The sequence below is a fragment of the Cibotium barometz genome, chromosome 65, assembly GCF_041138505.1.
Source record: "Cibotium barometz isolate CiBa-2024 chromosome 65, ASM4113850v1, whole genome shotgun sequence".
Lineage (NCBI taxonomy): Eukaryota > Viridiplantae > Streptophyta > Polypodiopsida > Cyatheales > Cibotiaceae > Cibotium > Cibotium barometz.
The window spans coordinates 22,744,807-22,764,535 of record NC_141110.1 but is presented as its reverse complement, the minus strand read 5'-3'; positions in this window follow the sequence as shown (position 1 = coordinate 22,764,535).

Sequence of the window (19,729 nt, the reverse complement as noted above, 5' to 3'; positions counted from 1 at the left end):
CCTGCTCACTCAGGGACCTTTTCAATAGTTCCTAGCCCATAGTACCTAGGAGTATAATCTCATAAAATCCATATGGACTCTCTGTTGAAGATCAGCTAGATTCAACAAGATCCATTTAAAAGAGCCATGAACTCATCCGTTGAAGACCAACAAGGCCAATCAACCAGATCCATGCCCGTGTTCAGAAAACAACTCCAACTCATTTTCTTCCTTGACGCATGTGTGGATATCCTAGGCAACCCACAGCCCGAGCACCGTATGGTCATCACCCTCTAGGCTCCTTCGTAGGTGACCTAGCGCTTCACTCATAGGCCGCTTCCTTGGCCCCTCATCCATCGTTACTAGAAGCTCACCATTTTAACCGAATCGAGGCTGGTCAAGACCTCGGCCGATCTTGCCACGTGAGACGTCCTTCTTTGACTCTCCTCAGCTGTTGTAACATTTTCCACTTAGGTCCCCACGACCTCTTTCCATAAGATAATCAAAATGCTTCTCGCACAATTCTTGACGTAAAACAGGTTTCACATACAAATATAGTTTCCAAACAAAATTCCTATCTTTCCATATCATTCCTCATCATTTCACATCATTATTCAACATTTCACATCCTCCACATCATTCCACATATCCCACACATCACTTCTCATCACTCCACATCATTCCACACATCCATATATCACTTCTCATCACTCCACATCATTCCACACATCTCACACATCACTTCTCATCACTCCACATCATTCCACACATCAATCCAATTTCCACAAATAAGATGGTCTCTTTTCTCTTGAGCGAATCAGGTTTGATTATCAACTTACCTTGATCTAGTTATCAAAAATTTTGTTCCATAATCAACCAGATTAAAAGTACAGTTACTCTACTTTTTATATTGACAGAACTTTCTAAGTCTCGGCCATTTCTTGGCTCAGTTCAAGGCAACTCTTTTTCCTAACTTAATTCAATTAGGTCTAAATTTCCATTCACTCTTGGATCCTCGATCCTTTTAAGAATTCCAGATTCCTTTCCCAAGGAATCTAGGAATAAGTCAGTCAAAGGTATTTACAATCATCAAACTAAGCATGTTTTTGGTCATTTTTTGGGAAATCATTTTCCCGTTTAGAATGTACCCAAGATTCTATTTTTTGAGAATCTAGGCGTGTACATAATTCCAGAAGTTAAATATGTTCGTGATTCCTCTTTCTGATTAAAATTTATCCATGTTTTCTCGATGCATTCCTATGAATATTTTCCCATTCTTTTCTAAAATTTCCCAAAACAAAATATGCTCAATGATCCTCTTTTTGAGTAAAAGCTTTATGCATACGACCTCATGGGATTTACAAAATCAATTATACCCATATTTTCTCTTTCAGCATAAATAATTATCCACACATACTAATTCATTTTTAGCTAAATGAATTATATTCGTAATCATTTCCATAATTTCTCATAAATTGAATGAATCTAGAAAATTTGTGCATAACCTTCTTTATTTTTCTGGTAAATGAATAATGCTCAAAACTCCACTTTTAGCATAAAATTTATCATGCGTAAATCCATTTCCTATTGAAATTTACCATAGCTTCCCCACATTTTCTATGAAATGAGAATGCTAAAAATTACACTTTTAGCATAAAATTTAATTTATGAATAAACCTTCATTTTCTAATAATAAAAATTTACCATAACTTCCCCGCATTTTCTATAAAATGAGATTACTCAAAATTCTACTTTTAGCATAAAATTTATTATGCATAAGCCTTCATTTTGTAATGATAAATTTTGCCATAACTTCCCCGCATTTTCTTTGAAATGAGATCACTCAAATTTCCAGTTTTAGTATAAAAATTATTATGCATAAATTCATTCTCTAATGATAAAAATTTTGCCATAGTTTCTCCGCATTTTCTATGAAATGATAATGCTAAAAATTTCACTTTTAATATAAAATTTAGTTTAACCTAAGCATAAACATAGGCATTAATTCATTATAAATAAGAAAAGCATGGTTTTAAGAGGAAACCCATAAAATGAAATGCTTCCCAAGCATGAGGAAGGTTAGGAAGAAGATTAACATAAAAAAGAGAGCATAAACTTCATTGTTTAGGCTTACCCTTGGTTTGCTTGATTCTTTACCTTGCAAAAGTTATGTAGCCCTTAAGAAAGACGCTTGGCCACCAAGGGAAAAGGCTAATCTTCAAGAGAAGAAGAGGTTTAGTGAAGCACCAAAGCTTAACAATGGAGGGCCAATGAAGAGGGAAGAGGATATACACTAAATTGAAAATTACACTAGCATAGAATTACTCTAAGATGAACATACAAAGGAATGGGGGTCTATTTATAGGTGAGGGAGGCCACCAACCAAGCCCAACTGGGATCTAGAGGCTTCCAGCTTCAGTTTGATCAATTTTGGACAAGTTTTAGTCTAGTTTTTCTCACTTTTTGATCTAGTTTGGAGGAGGAGAGAGGAGAGATGAGATATCTAGCCACTTTATGATATTTGTGAATAAAAAAATACCTCCTTGATGTAATTTCTAGGTGCCTCCTTAATGAGGGGTTTTCCCTCTCCTGAGGTGTCACAAAATCTCTAAAAAGTCTCCTAAAATATATGAAAATTCATAATTAAGGAACCTTCACCTCATGTGAGCTTTTCTTTATTATTTTCTTGTGGAAAATTCTAAATTTTCCCATTTTTCTTTTTTTTAAAAAAATTTTCCAACCTTAATGAATAAGGATATCACTTTTTTAAATTCCAAAGAATTTAATAAAGCTTAGAACTTTGAACTAGGGGACTCCTTGGTTCACCCACCGTCCAAATCTAATGCAACTTAGGAATTTCTGATTAAAATTTTGTTTCAAGGGATTACTTCCTATTGTCTGGAAGAAACTACTTATCCAAAAATATTTCAAAACTGTATTATCTCTCTCTAGAATATTTTCTCTCTTTAGATCAAAACAGGGTCCAACAAGATCTTTTTTCCATTCTCAAGGGGGGGATGATTACAAGAGACTGAAGGGGAGGTTCTTACATCTTTACATATCAAACGTTGGAGGGAGGAATCTTACATCCTACCCCACTTAAAAAACGTGAGATGTCCTCATCCCGCCAGCAGCTAGAGTGTAAGATTCCTCCCTCCAGCTTTTGAGGTGTACAGGTGTAAGAACCTCCCCTTCTCATCTTATAACTATTCCCCTCTCTGAAATAAAAGAAAGATCCTGTTTTACCCTGTTTTGGCCTGGAGAGAGAAAATGTCTAGAGGAAGGTAATCCGAAATTGAGATAATTTGGATATAAAAATCCTCCTAGTGTCTAAAATGGTCTCCTCTCAAACAAAAATTCAAAAAAAACTTTCCAATGTGCAATTGGAATTATTTGAAAATAGGTATAAAGAACCTTAGTCTAAGGGTCTAGATTTTCAGAAATTTTTGGATTACGGTCCAATTAAGATTCCTATGGGCCAATAGGATCAAAAAGTGGATGGAGGAGATAAATCTAATTTATAAAATAAAAATACCCAAAAATGAGTAAATGCCCACATAAGATGAAAAGTTGACTGAGTACAAGGTTTATTAGTAAAAGACTATGAATATTACTTAAAAAATGAGATATTTTGGGTATAATGATACAGTTTTGACACCTTTAAAGAGAAGGGGGCACCAAATAACTGGTCCAAATCTTGTCCAAATTCAGCTAAACTGAACCTAGAATATTCTAGAAACTAGTTGGACTTGGTTAGAGGCCTCTCTCACCTATAAATAGACCCTTAACCCTTTGTAAAAAAATATGTGAACTATACCATGCCAATATTATACTGAAATAATGATATTTTCTATTATCCTCTAAAAATCCTCTACAATTTGGAGAGAACTTTGGAGTTTCTTTCTCTCCTCAACCTTCTTTGGAGTCTTCATCAACATACTAAACCAATTGATTGGTTGGGGGCCTCTCCTTAGACTAAAGAATCAAGCAAAATAAGAGGTAAAGTGTGATTTATGGTCTTTTTCTTAATCTCTAAATGTTTCTCACTTCTCAACCCCTCTCAAGCTTGAGAAGTATTCAATTAAATGGCTCTTTAATGCAATTGAAGCTCTCTAATGGATTTTAGTGATTAAACACATAAAGTTTTCATTTATGCTTAAATTTCAAATATTTTTTAAGCATATCTCTCTCTCCCCCAAAGAATGGTCATTCCTATGACCTATTCTATATTCAATTAATGCTTCTCATGGAGAATTCTCTATTCACAAATCAAACTCTAGGCTTGTGAAGCTAGAGGTTTAAGAAAATGGTTTTTATACTTATATGCTTGAAAGATATGGTAATATTATGGGATAAATCCATAAATTAGATTTAATGCTAAAAGATAGTTATACTATCATAATTATTTTACCATGTCTTATTCTTTTCATAAAAATTAAAAAATTACCAGTAATAGCAGCAGCGAAGCTATGGCAAAATTTTTAAGAAATTGATGCATAATTCATTCTTATGCATAATGTGAAAAGAGGACTTCCTATCATATTCTAGGATTGAATATCCTAGGTTAAAAGAACGATTTTTGTCACATTCAATGGAAAACTAATTTTTAAGTTTGTGTAATTAAATAATTAAGAAATGAGAAAATTATGATAATTATATTTAATGATAAAAGAGTAATTCTTATGACATTTGGAATTCAATCATTTAGATGGGAAAAGAGAAAGTCCTAGCATATTGAAATTATTGGATATTTTATTTAAATTCAAAGATAAATTTTAGATAAATTTATTTTATCTATGAGAAATATTTAAATGGTAAAAGAGGAATTCCTATGACATTTGGAATTCAATCATTTAGATGGGAAAAGAGAAATTCCTAGCATATTAGAATTATTTGATATTTTATTTAAATTCAAAGATGAATTTTAGATAAATTTATTTTATCTATGAGAAATATTTAAATGGTAAAAGAGGAATTCCCATGACATTTGGAATTCAATCATTTAGATGGGAAAAGAGAAATTCCTAGCATATTGGAATTATTGGATATTTTATTTAAATTCAAAGATAAATTTTAGATAAATTTATTTTATCTATGAGAAATATTTAAATGGTAAAAGAGAAAATCCTATGACATTTAGCATTCAATCATTTAGATGGGAAAAGAAAAATTCCTAGCATATTTGAATTATTAGATATCTTTTTAAAATTCAGAGATGAATTATAGATAAATTTATTTTATCTATGAGAAATATTTAAATGGTAAAAGAGGAATCCCTATGACAATTGGAATTCAATCATTTATATAGGAAAAGAGAAATTTCTAGCATATTGAATTAATGGGTATTTTAATTTAGATGAATTTATATTATGAGAAATATTTGATGATAAAAGAGGAATTCCCATGACATTTGAATGCAAATAATTAAATGCAAAAAGAGGAATTCCCATGGTATTTGAGATCCATGAAATCAAATGGAAAGAAGAGCAATTTTTAGTATAATTCAATTTATGATTATTCATCAAAAGTAGAAATATGGGTAGAATTGTTTTTTGTAAATCCCATGAATTCTTTTATTCAAAAGAGGAATATTGAATATAATTCAATTGAGGAATTGAGAAGGAATATGAAAATAGTCGTCGAGAAAAAGAATCTTTATCTAAGCCATGCAATTGGCAGAAATTTAGAAAAAGTCCCATTATCGGTATCAAAGTAGAAAAAGCTACTACATAGGAATAGGATGTGATAAGATGTAAATGAGATGTGATAAGATGTAAATGGGATTTGATAAGATGTAAATGGGATGTGATAGGATGTGGTGTAATGAAAATGGATGTGAATGTGTATGTGAAGAATTGATGTGGATGTGTATGTGATGAAAATGGATGTCAATGTGTATGTGAAGAATGGATGTGAATGTGTATGGGAAGAATGGATGTGAAGAATGGATGTGGATGTGTATGTGATGACAATGGATGTGAATGTGTATGTGAAGAATGGATGTGAATGTGTATGTGAAAGAATGGATGTGGATGTATGTGAAAGAATGGATGTGGATATGTATGTGAAGAATGGATGTGTATGTGAAAGAATGGATGTGGATATTTAAGAAAGAATGGATGTGGATGTGTATGTGAAAGAATGGATGTGGATGTATGTGATAGAATGGATGTGGATGTGTATGTGAAAGAATGAATGTCGATGTGTATGTCAAAGAATAGATGTGGATGTGTATGTGGAAGAATGTGATGTGATGTGACATAAATATATGTGGATGTGAAGTGATAGATATGAATGTATGGATAGATAAATGAGAATGAATGTGATGGATATGAATGAATGTGATGTGATGGATGTGAATGGATGGAGGTGAGGTGATGTGAAATGGATAGATGTGAGTGAATGAGATGTGATGTCATGTGAATGATTGATATGGGATGTGAATGGATGAGATGTGATGTGATTTAAATTGGGATGTGAATGAATGAGATGTGATGTGAAATGGATGTTATGTTAATTGGGATAGATGTGAATGGATGATATGTGATGTGATGTGAAACGGGATAGATGTGAATGAATGAGATGTGATGTGAATGGATGAGATAAGATGTAAATGGGATGTGTTAAGATGTGGTGTAATGAAAATGAATGTGAATGTGTATGTGAAGAATGGATGTGGATGTGTATGTGATGAAAATGGATGTCAATGTGTATGCGAAGAATGGACGTGAATGTGTATGTGAAGAATGGATGTGGATGTGTATGTGATGAAAATGGATGTGAATGTGTATGTGAAGAATGGATGTGAATGTGTATGTGAAGAATGCATGTGGATGTGTATGTGAAGAATGGATGTGGATGTGTATGTGAAAGAATGGATGTGGATGTTTGTGAAAGAATGGATGTGGATGTGGATTTATATGTGAAGAATGGATGTGGATGTGTATGTGAAAGAATGGATGTGGATGTGTATGTGAAAGAATATGATATAATGTGACATAAATATATGTGGATGTGAAGTGATACATATGAATGTATGGCTAGATGTGAGTAGTCGTACATGTGGATGAATGCGATGAGATGTGTATGAATGAGACATGATGTGGACGTGATGTAATGTGGATAGAATGTATGTGATGGGATGGTGATGAGAATGAATGTGATCGATATGAATGAATGTGATGTGATGGATGTGAATGGATGGAGGTGATGTGATGTGAAATGGATATATGTGAGTGAATGAGATGATGTCATGTGAATCGGGATGTGAATGAATGATATGGGTTGTGAATGGATGAGATGTGATGTGATGTAAATCAGGATGTGAATGAATGAGATGTGATGTGAAATGGATGTGATGTAAATTGGGATAGATGTGAATGGATTATATGTGATGTGAATCAATGTGATGTGATGTGATGTGAAACGGGATAGATGTGAATGAATGTGATGTGATGTGAAGTCCCATTATCGATATCAAAGTAGAAAAAGCTACTAAATGGGAATAGGATGTGAGAAGATGTAAATGAGATATGATAACCTGTAAATGGGATGTGATAGGATGCGGTGTAATGAAAATGGATGTGAATGTGTATGTGAAGAATGGATGTGGATGTGTATGTGATGAAAATGGATGTGAATGTGTATGTGAAGAATGGATGTGAATGTGTGTGTGATGAAAATGGATGTGAATGTGTATGTGAAGAATGGATGTGGATGTGTATGTGATGAAAATGGATGTGAATGTGTATGTGAAGAATGGATGTGGATGTGTATGTGATGAAAATGGATGTGAATGTGTATGTTAAGATTGGATGTGGATGTGTATGTGAAAGAATGGATGTGGATGTGAATGTGAAAGAATGGATGTGGATTTGTATGTGAATAATGGATGTGGATGTGTATGTGAAAGAATGGATGTGGATAATTGTGAAAGAATGGATGTGGATGTGGATTTGTATGTGAAGAATGGATGTGGATGTGTATATGAAAGAATATAATGTGATGTGACATAAATATATGTGGATGTGAAGTGATAGATATGAATGTATGGCTAGATGTGAGTAGTCGTACATGTGAACGATTGGATGGATGTGAATGAATGAGATGAGATGTGTATGAATGAGACATGATGTGGATGTGATGTAATGTGGATAGAATGTATGTGATGGGATGGTGATGAGAATAAATGTGATGGATATGAATGAATGTGATGTGATGGAGGTGATGTGATGTGAAATGGATAGATGTGAGTGAATGAGATGTGATGTCATTTGAATCGGGATGTGAATGAATGATATGGGATGTGAATGGATGAGATGTGATGTGATGTGAATCGGGATGTGATGTGAATCGGGATGTGAATGAATGAGATGTGATGTGAAATGGATGTGATGTAAATTGGGATAGATGTGAATGGATGATATGTGATGTGAATGAATGTGATGTGATGTGAAACGGGATAGATGTGAATGAATGAGATGTGATGTGAATGGATGAGATGTGATGGGATGTGAATGGGAATAGATGTGCATGAATGTGATGTGATGAGATGTGGATATGGATGAGATCTGATGAGGATAAATGAGGAAAGATGTGATGAGATGGAAAATGATGTGATTGGATGAGAATGGGAATACATATGAAATAGATGTGGAACAATGTGGAAAGATGAGAGTTCGTTATAGAGATTGTATTTATGACCTATTTTTAAATGACTGTTTTATGTCAAAAATGCTGGGGAAGTATTTTGATTGTCTTGTACATGAGGTCATGGAGACCTAACTGATAAAGTTGCAACAGTTGACAGAGAGTCAACGGAGGACGTCTCGCGTAGCAAGGTCGGCCGAGCTCTTGACCAGCCTCGATTCGATTTAAATCGTGAGCTTTCGGTATGGTGGATGAGGGACCAAGGAAGCGGCCTATGAGTGAAGCGCTAGGTGACTTGCGAAGGATCCTAGAGGGTGCTGACCATACAGTGCTCGAGCTCTGGGTTACCGAAGATACCCACACGTGCGTCGGGGAAGATATTGGAACAAGGAGTAAGAGTTGTTTTCTGAATTCGGACATGGATCTGGTTGATTGACCTTGCTAGTCCTTAACGGATGAGTCCATGGCTCTTTTATATGGATCTGTTGGTTGATCTTGGATAAAAATTGTTCTATGGAAAAGAATCAATGGCTGTGCCTCTCAATGAGGAAAAAAGCATTGGTCTCTATGATCCAAGTGCAAGTTTCTTCCTTGATCTGACCGAGTGTCTTTACAGGCTCGGTCGGATTGGTTTTGTTTAGTGATGACCTTGACTACGTTAGAGTAAATATATTCTGGAGGAATTGACCGTGCTTTTCGGGTGAGGGAAGTTTTTCTGGGTTCGGTTTTGGAAGAACTGAGGGATCAGTCTCTTGTCCGGATATCCATGGGTGAGGCCCTGAGTGAGGGACCTTGCCCCACGTAAGAAGTGCTACTTCCACTGCTAGCACCCCAGAATTCGTCGCACGGAGGGGACAGGGATCTTTCAGCTGGTATCAGAGCAAATTGGCTAAGTGGATCAACCAAAATTAAAAAATGTCAAAAATTTATGGAGTAACAGTAAATAGTTTGAAATGTGTGATGAAATTCATACAAAATATTCAGACTGAAATTCATAAATTAGTAATTGGGTCTTCAGATGGAAGTACCGCAATTGCATGGAATCCTTGACTTGCTTGAGGCCTAGACATGATGGTATTTACCTTATAATTCCAAGGAACGTGACTACCCGTATATACCGAGGGTATAACTGCAGCTCTTTACTGGCAATATACGAGTAAATCTAAGACCTTGAAATTATAAGCAAAAATGCTGTCCAAATTATGAATTTGAATGTGGTTGATATGATTTTAAAATTTTGGTTGAGAACTGATGAGTTGATTTGGATTCTGATTGAAAAATGATGATTCCTGAATTTTGGTTGAAAAGCGATAAGGTGAGCAAAACCACAATGAGGATGAATGGGACGAATCCCAGTAATGATGTTAATAACTGGAATAGTGATAATGACTTCAGCAAATCACTACGAGATTAGTGGATTGGCTGACAGATTGCTGCTATTTGACCTTTGACCCACTGGCTCAAATTAAGGGATGCAAATTGAGAACCTATATAATTGAAATTCCTGTGGAGGAATGTTCAGATGGACTTTTCGGTCTAATGGACCATTACTGTGTTAAGAATATGAATGATATGTTCTGAATGAATTGTTATCTGATAATGAGTTCTATATGAAGGGATCTTTATCCCAGGATTCTGTTGGGTTGACCACATTATAAGGAACCCTTGAATCAGTTGGATCTTAAGGGAAAGAGTTGTCCTCCAGCTGCGAGATGAGGACATCTCACGTTTTTTAAGTGGGGAAGGATGTAAGATTCCTCTCTCTAGCTTTTGAGGACAGGTGTAAGAACCTCCCCTTCTGATCTTATAATTATTCCCCTCTCTGAAATAATAGAAAGATCTCGTTTTACCCTGTTTTGGCCTGGAGAGAGAAAATGTCTAGAGGGAGGTAATCCAAAATTGAGATATTTTTGGATATAAAAATCTTCCTAGTGTCTAAAATGGTTTCTCGTGAAACAAAAATTTAAAAAGAACTTTCCAATGTGCAATTGAAATTAATTGAAAGTAGGTATAAAGGACCTTAGCCTAAGGGTCTAGATTTTCAGAAATTTTTGGATTATGGTCAAATTAAGATTCCTATGGTGGCCAATAGGATCAATCCAAGTGTGGGGAGGAGATAAATCCAATTTATAAAAGAAAAATACCCAAAAATGAGTAAATGCCCACATAAGATGAAGAGTTGACTAAGTACAAGGTTTGTTGGTAAAAAAACTATGAATATTACTAAAAAATGAGATATTTTGGGTATAATGATACATTTTTAACACCTTGGTAAGGAGAAGGGGCTCGTCAAGGAGACGCCTATTTCACATGTGTGGAGGAGTTTTAAACCAAAAAATAATAAGATATTTTTATCTCTCCTCTCTCCTGGCTCAAACCAAATCAAAAAGGGAGCCAAACTGGTCCAAATCTTGTCCAAATTCAGCCAAAGTGAACCTGGAAAATTCTAGAAACTAGTTGGACTTGGTTAGAGGCCTCCCTCACCTATAAATAGACCCTTAGCCCTTTGTAAAAAAATATGTGAACTATACCATGCCAATATTATACTGAAATAATAACATTTTCTATTATCCTCTACAAATTCTCTACAATTTGGAGAGAATGGAGTTTCTCTCTCTCCTCAACCTTCTTTGGAGTCTTCTCAACATACTAAACCAATTTATTGGTTGGGGGCCTCTTCTTTGACTAAAGAATCAAGAAAAATAAGAGGTAAATTGTGATTTATGGTCTTTTTCTTAATCTCTAAATGTTTCTCACTTCTCAACCCCTCTCAAGCTTGAGAAGTATTCAATTGAATGGCTCTTAATGCAATTGAAGCTCTCTAATGGATTTTAGTGATTAAACACATAAAGTTTCCATTTATGCTTAAATTTCAAATGACATTTGGAATTTAATCATTTATATGGGAAAAGAGAAATTCCTAGCATATTGAAATTATTGAATATTTTATTTAAATTCAAAGATGAATTTTAGATAAATTTATTTTATCTATGAGAAATATTTAAATGGTAAAAGAGAAATTCCTATGACGTTTGGAATTCAATCATTTAGATGGGAAAAGAGAAATTCCTATCATATTGGAATTATTGGATATTTTATTTAAATTCAAAGATAAATTTATTTTATCTATGAGAAATAATTAAATGGTAAAAGAGGAATTCCCATGACATTTGGAATTCAATCATTTAGATGGGAAAAGAGAAATTCCTAGCATATTGGAATTATTGGATATTTTATTAAAATTCAAAGATGAATTTTAGATAAATTTATTTTATCTATGAGAAATATTTAAATGGTAAAAGAGGAATCCCTATGACAATTGGAATTCAATGATTTAGATGGAAAAAGAGAAATTCCCAGCATATTGAATCAATGGGTATTTTAATTAAGATAAATTTATTTTATGAGAAATATTTGATGATAAAAGAGGAATTCCCATGACATCGGAATGCAAATAATTAAATGCAAAAAGAGGAATTCCCATGGTATTTGAGATCCATGAAATCAAATGGGACGAAGAGGAATTTTTAGTATAATTCAATTTATGATTATTCATTAAAAGTGAAAATTTGGATAGAATTATTTTTTTGTAAATCCCATGAATTCATTTTTTAAAAAGAGGAATATTGAATATAATTCAATTGAGGAATTCAGAAGGAATATGAAAATAGTCGTCGAGAAAAAGATTCTTTATCTAAGCCAAGCAATTGGCAGAAATTTAGAAAACCAAGCAATTGGCAGAAATTTAGAAAAAGTCCCATTATCGGTATCAAAGTAGAAAAAGCTACTAAATGAGAATAGGATGTGATAAGATGTAAATGGGATGTGATAAGATGTAAATGGGATGTGATAGGATGTGGTGTAATGAAAATGGATGTGAATGTGTATGTGAAGAAGGGATGTGGATGTGTATGTGATGAAAATGGATGTGAATGTGTATGTGAAGAATGGATGTGGATGTGTATGTGATGAAAATAGATGTGAATATGTATGTGAATGTGTATGTGAAGAATGGATGTGGATGTGTATGTGTATGTGAAAGAATCGATGTGGATGTGTATGTGAAAGAATGGACATGGATATGTATGTGAAGAATGGATGTGGATGTGTATGTGAAAGAATGGTCAGCCATATAAAGGAGGTTATGGCAAAATTTTCCAAAATTTTGTGGAAAAGAAAGTTTGTTTTTATATTATTCCAAAAGAGTAATTCCCATCGTTTGTGCACTCTAAAAGAAATATTCTAATAACTCCATGTACATATTCACCTATGAATATGCATGGATATCACTGATATTAATTATTAAAATTCAGTTTATGCATAGAAAGATGCATAAAGGATTTATTTATATTTCAAAATTGTTATTCTCATTAAAATTGATTTTATGCATAGAAAGATGCATAAAGGATTTATTTTTACTTCAAGAGTGTTCTTCTCATTAAAATTGATTTTATGCATGGAAAGATGCATAAAGGATTTATTTTTACTTCAAAAGTGTTATTCTCATTAAAATTGATTGTATGCATGGAAAGATGCATAAAGGAATTATTATATTTCAAAAGTGTTATTCTCATTAAAATTGATTTTATGCATAAAACGATGCATAAAGGATTTATTTTTTTTTCAAAAGTGTTACTCATTAAAGTTGATTTCTATGTGTAAATAGATGCATAAAAGGATTTTTATAAAAGTTTTATTCCCACCACTGAAGTTGATTTTTATGCATAAATAGATGCGTAAAGAATCTTTATATCAAAATTAGAATTCTCTTAAATTTTATGAATAGATGTAATGAGATGTGATGAGAATCAGATAGGTGTGAATGAATGGATGGATGGATGTGATGTGAATAGAGGTGAGGAGATGTGAGGTGAATAGATGTAATGAGATGTGATGAAAATCAGATAGGTGTGAATAAATGGATGGATGGATGTGATGTGAATAGAGGTGATGAGATGTGAGGTAAATAGATGTAATGAGATGTGATGAGAATCAGATAGGTGTGAATGAATGGATGGATGGATGTGATGTGAATAGAGGTGATGAGATGTGAGGTTGACTCGGACTGGGTACATATTTCTTAAGCAAACTAACGTGGAATACATTATGTACCTTGAGATGGGGAGGTAGAAGAAGTTTGTAAGCTAGATCGCCCACTTTCTTTATAACAGCATACGGCCCACAGTATTTGGGAGACACCTTCTTGTACTTCCCACAGGAAAGGTCTACATCCTCACTGCTATGGATTACTTGTCAAAATGGGCAGAAGCAAAGGCACTGAAACGAGTCACTAGCAAGGATGTGGGGAAGTTTGTTTATGAGGAGATATGTTGCAAGTTTGGTGTGCCATTGGAGTTGCTATCAGATAGGGGTCCCGGATTCATTGGGGAGTTAGTTGATTACCTTTGTGAGAAGCTACATATACAACACAAGTATATTACTCCTTGCTATCCACAATGTAATGGCTTAAATGAAAGGTTCAATGGAGAGCTAATGAGCGCACTCACAAAGATGACTCAAAGTCATGGCAAAATGTGGGATTTGGAGCTTCCATGTGCCTTGTGAGCTTATAGGAAATCGATGAATACAAGCACACGTTTTTCTCCGTTTCATTTAGTGTTTGGCAAAAAGGAGGCCCTGTTACCCATTGAAGTGGAAATCCCATCATTGAGGTTGATGTGTGAGTTGGGCGAAGAAGGTTTAGATGCATTCCAAGAAAGGCTAATGCATCTTCAATGTCTGCATTTGGATAGAAACCTTGCTTTAGAACATTATGAACAGGTGTTGAAGACAAACCAAAATAAGGCAAATGAGATGTTCAAGACAAAGACATCAATAAAGGGAACATGGTATTACAGTATAATAGCAGGTTGGACCATACATTTCAAAAGAAGTTCCAAATAAAGTGGGAAGGACCTTTCTTGGTTTGTGGACAAATTTGCAAATGGCACTTACCAGCTTGCTGACTTGGATGGCAATTGGCATGGATACCGTGTGAATGGTTTCAGGCTGCTGAAGAAGTATGTTGCTCGTTTGATGTGCATTGTCAAAGATGATATGCTTGAAATGGAGGATCTACATATGGATGTTGTCATGTGTGTGGACGAGGTTTTTGGGGAAGACATGCACCAGTTGTTTGCCCTGAAATCTTCTGCTTATCATGAATGATTAAGCAGGCTAGGGGGGTTGGCAAGATATGTTAGGCACTTTTTGTGAAACCAAAAAAAGTGCACATGGTCTTTGGAAAAACTTGCCAATTTGTTCATGGATGGTGGAAATGATTATGCTATGTATATATTGTGAATACATTCCTAGCGGTGACTTCCACATACATACCTCACCGAGGTGTTAGGACCTTGGAGGTGGCACCATTGGTGTTATTTGGGTCTTAGACATGCTTTTCATGCTTTTGGCATACGTGGAATAAAAGGTGGCAAGATGCCCCTTGTGTTGACACAATGGGTTGCATGTCGGTGATGCCTATATATAGAAAATGGGTGTGCACGCTCATAAAAGATCATGCCCAGATAGGTGGCTTTGGGGGAGAGGAAAACTGGGGAGAAGGAGGCCCGATTGCCTATGTATGGAGGAGGGGTATGAAAGTAAGGAGGAGGTTCCTCATGTAAAAAAAATTGGCATCTTGGAGGCGTGAAGAGTTTCTTGAATTTGATTGACGTGCTAGGTTGAAAATTTGTGCACAATGGAAGTTAGAATTTTGCATGCAACAGCTGGGTGTTGTTCATGTCTTGTCAGGAATAGAGCGAAGGGATTCGATGAAAGGTGTTGGGAGTTTGCCTTAATGTTTTGAGAATTTGGGAATGATTAATGAGGTATAGGTCCATGGTTTGTTTTGAGGGTGCTCTTGAAGGCTTGTTTGACGTGTGCTATTAATTCCAAGCCCTGGCTCTTCAATTCGCCGAGTAGGGTCTTTTGGGTTGGCATGTGCTCATAATCCCCAAAAGGTTAGGCTTGAGTGGAGAGAAAAGAGATACCCTTTTTTGATTTATTGGTCTAGCTTGTGTTGTGAGTTGTTTTTTTAAACGGTAAGGAGGCTAAGCTATAGAGGTGCCCCGCTGTTGGCTTCCCTTGTCAACGTTAAGGATTTCTTCAAGTTGGATTACCATCTAGCCTTGAGTAGGAGAAATCAATTGTTCATCATCAAGCACGTGACTCAAGTTGGGTACATATTTCTTAAGTAAACTGACGTGGAATACATTATGTACCTTGATATGGGGAGGCAAAAGAAGTTTGTAAGGTAGATCGCCCACTTTCTTTATATAATAGCATAAGGCCCACAGTATCTGGGAGAGAGCTTCTTGTACTTCCCTAATGATAAGAAACTTTTTTTTGGTCGTACTTGAATGAAGACCATATCTGATTCTTCAAACTCTCTCCCTGATCTTTTTTTAATCTGCATACTGCTTTTGTCTATCTTGGGTTGCCTTAATATCTTTACGGATTGATTGCATTTGCTGGTCCATGTCATCAAGCATTTGTCTATCAATTGGTCGGACCAAGTCAATGGTGTAAGGCAATCTTGTCCATACAAAGCTTTGAAAGGACTCATCCCAATGTTGCAATGATAAGAAGCGTTGTAAGCAAATTCAACCAGATGCAAGTGGTTTAACCACTTCTTACGTTCCCTGTCCCACAGCATGACCGAAGGATATCTTCTATTACCTGATTCACTCTTTCAGTCTGGCCATTTGTTTCGGGGTGATATGCTGTGCTGAGATCCAAGAAAGTTCCTACTGCTTCGAAGAATGTAGTCCAAAATTTCGATGTGAATTTGGGATCTCTGTCACTTACTATCCTCTTGGGTAAGCCATGCAATCTGAAGATCTCTTTAAGGAAAACTCTGGCAACATCCATTCTAGTGTATGTTTCTTTCATCAACTGGAATCAGATGGGTAACTTTGGTTAGTTTGTCCACTACCACAAAAATGAAGTTGTAACCTGATTGCACTTGAAGGTAATCCAGTGACAAAGTCCATACTGATACATTCCCACTTCATCTGTGGAATGTCTAGAGGTTGCAATTTCCCTGGCATCTTGACTCTCTTTGCCTTGACTCTCTGACACATTAAGCATTTTTGCACATGATCAAGTACATCCTTTTTGAGTCCTAGCCAGACGAAGCTTTTCTTCATAGACATATAGGTTTTTATAAACCCTGGATGTCCACCTATCAAGCTATCATGGGCTTCTCTCAGAATTCTTCCCTATTCCCTCATCATTGGGGATACATAGCCGATTATTATAATACATGCATCCTTCATCCACCAAGAACTCGACTCATTTCCTGAGGAGTCTTGTTTTTCTGTATCAGAAGGGTAGCAATAGGGGCAAAGAAATTGTCCTGCATGATTTTCTCCCTTGCTTCACTGATCAATCGATTTGACACCACTGTAATTGTTGCAAGCAAGGAGGCTTTTCTGCTGAGCACATCTGCCACCACATTTTTTTTCCCCGGTCGATACTTAATTTCAAAATCGAATTCCTGCATTGTCTACATCCATCTCTTTTGATGCATGTTGAGATCCCTTTGGGCGAAGATCCACTTCAGACTTTGATGTGATCTGTCTCATCAAGGTGAACCTCTGTCCCAAAAGATAATGTCTCCACTACTTCAGAGCATAAACTACTGAGAGTAACTCCAAGTCATGGACGGCATAATTTCTCTCATGTGTTTTGCATTTTTTGGATTCATAGGCCACTGCATGACCTTCCTGCATAAGAGCACTGCCTAAGGCAAACCCACTGGCATCAGTATAACTACCTCAAAAGTTTTGGTAAAATCTAGCAATTTAAGGACAAGGTTGGTTACTAAGGCTGTCTTCAGCTTATCAAAGGAACTTTGACACATTGCAGTCCATTGAACAAGGATACTCTCCTTGAGAAGGTTAGTTAAAGGGGATGCTATCTGAGCATACCTAGGTATAAAGATCTTATACCATCTGGTTAATCCTAGGAATCCTCTGACTTCCTTTACTGGCTTGGGTTTCGACTAATCTACGACTGCTTGGATCTTTGCGGGGTCAGGAGAAATCCCATCCTTCGACACTATGAATCCCACGTATTCCACCTGGTCAACAGAGAAAGAACACTTGCTCTTTTTTGCAAAGAGTTGGTGTTTCCTTAGGATTTCTAGGACCTTGTGCACATGATCTTCATGATCTGCAGCATTCTTTGAGTATACCAAGATATCATCAAAGAAGACAAGAACAAAATCATCCAAGTATTCCCTGAGAATATCTTGCATAAGATGATTAAACGTCGTCGGGGCATTAGTCAATCCAAACGGCATGACTGTGAACTCATAATGCCTATAGCGAGTATTGAATGATGTCTTCGGGATGTCCTGTTCCTTGATTGTGATCTAGTAGTACCCAGATTTGAGATCTATCTTTGTGAACATTTGGGTCCCACTTAACCGATCCAAAAGCTCATCAATCCTAGGGATAGAATATTTATTTTTAATTGTTAATTAATTTAATCCTCTGTAGTATAGAGTCTTAACGTTCCATCTTTCTTCTTTTGAAAGAGAACGGGTGCACCCCAAAAGGTGAGACACTAGGTCTGACCAATCCTTGCTCTAACAGTTATCTTAACTGCTCCTTAAGTTCTATGGCTTCAGGGACTGGCATTTTGTATGCACGCTGGGCTACTCACTAAGCTTCAGGGGTTAACTCGATCTCATGATCTACTTCGCGAGACGGAGGCATCTCAGTGAGCTCTTCAGGGAATACATCTGCATAATCACTTAACCACTCTGGTTCTTTGGCCTTGCATTTTATGTCTACCGGATTCATCTTAACAACATAAACAGCTTGCCTCTTTCTGAGCCCTTTTAACAATTTAGAAGCCTTGACTAATTGCAGCACTGGTGATCCAGAAATTCTAGTTCCTTGAACTTTATTCCTGTGATGAAGGTCAAGGAAGGAGATGGTTCCTTTGTGACAATGAATGTCAACTTGATTCTTGTGGATCCAATCCATTCCAAGGATTCCATCATAGACTCCCAAGGGTAGGACTTTGAACTGGCACTCTGTTACGTTCCCATCTAGACTAAACTGAATAAGGTATGTCTCAAGGTGTAAGAAAATAATCTTTCGACTTGCCAATTCCCCTTGCATAGGTTTCCATGATTTTTGATGTAGGTCTAATTTATGCAGACATCCTAGGGAAATAAAAGAATGAGTACTGCCTGAATCAATCAAAAGCTTTAATTGCTTACCGTGGTACTCTGTTGGATTCTGGAGGACTAGAAACTGACAATTATTCCCCTGATGCTCTATTGCGGCATAGATTTGTCCTTTTTCTTCCTCCACTTCCTCATCTATAGTGATGGCTCTAGCTGCTGCAGTCTGAGATGGAACTCTCTCGCTTTGGTTACCCCAATTCTGGGAGGGAGTTCAGAGACTGCTTTGCATGGAGGCTACAGGCTGAGGTGGCACTCTTTTGGGGTTGCCCTGATTTTGGCACGGGGGACCCTGATTGGACTGATACAAAGGAGTCTATCTCTGAATTCTGGGACCCTGGATTCCTTGGCCCACAGAAGGAGATGGGTAATCCTTGAGCTGGTGCCCAAAGCCCTGACATCAAAAGAACCTGTTCTCACTTCGAAGCTCTTCCCTTTGCATTCTTGAAAGATTCGGAGTTCCTTAGAAAGAACTTCAAGGGAAAGGTCTTCCTTCATTCTTGAAACTTCTCGACTCCAAATTCTGTTGAGATTTAAGCTTGATGTCAGCTTGTGCCAGCTGTGCTATGTGCTAGCATGTTAGGTAGGAACATGTGTGAGACATAAATGACCACGTCCAGCTGGTCATAGTGTGTGGACATTAGCTAGGGTTAGCTGTGTGTGGACACAACACATAGTGTGTGTTGTGTATTATGGATTATGGCTTTATGCATTGTGTGAGAAGGGAGATGGCTTCCCTCTATGGTTAGGGTTTGTAATATATATTAGGGTTTGCTCTCGTGTGTGTGTCTCCTCTCCCTCTACCTGTTTTTGATCATGGTATCAGAGCCTGGTGCTCTCTATTAGGGTTTATGAATGAGTGAGAGAAGAGGGAGAAAAGCTGTGAAGCTTGCCATTGAT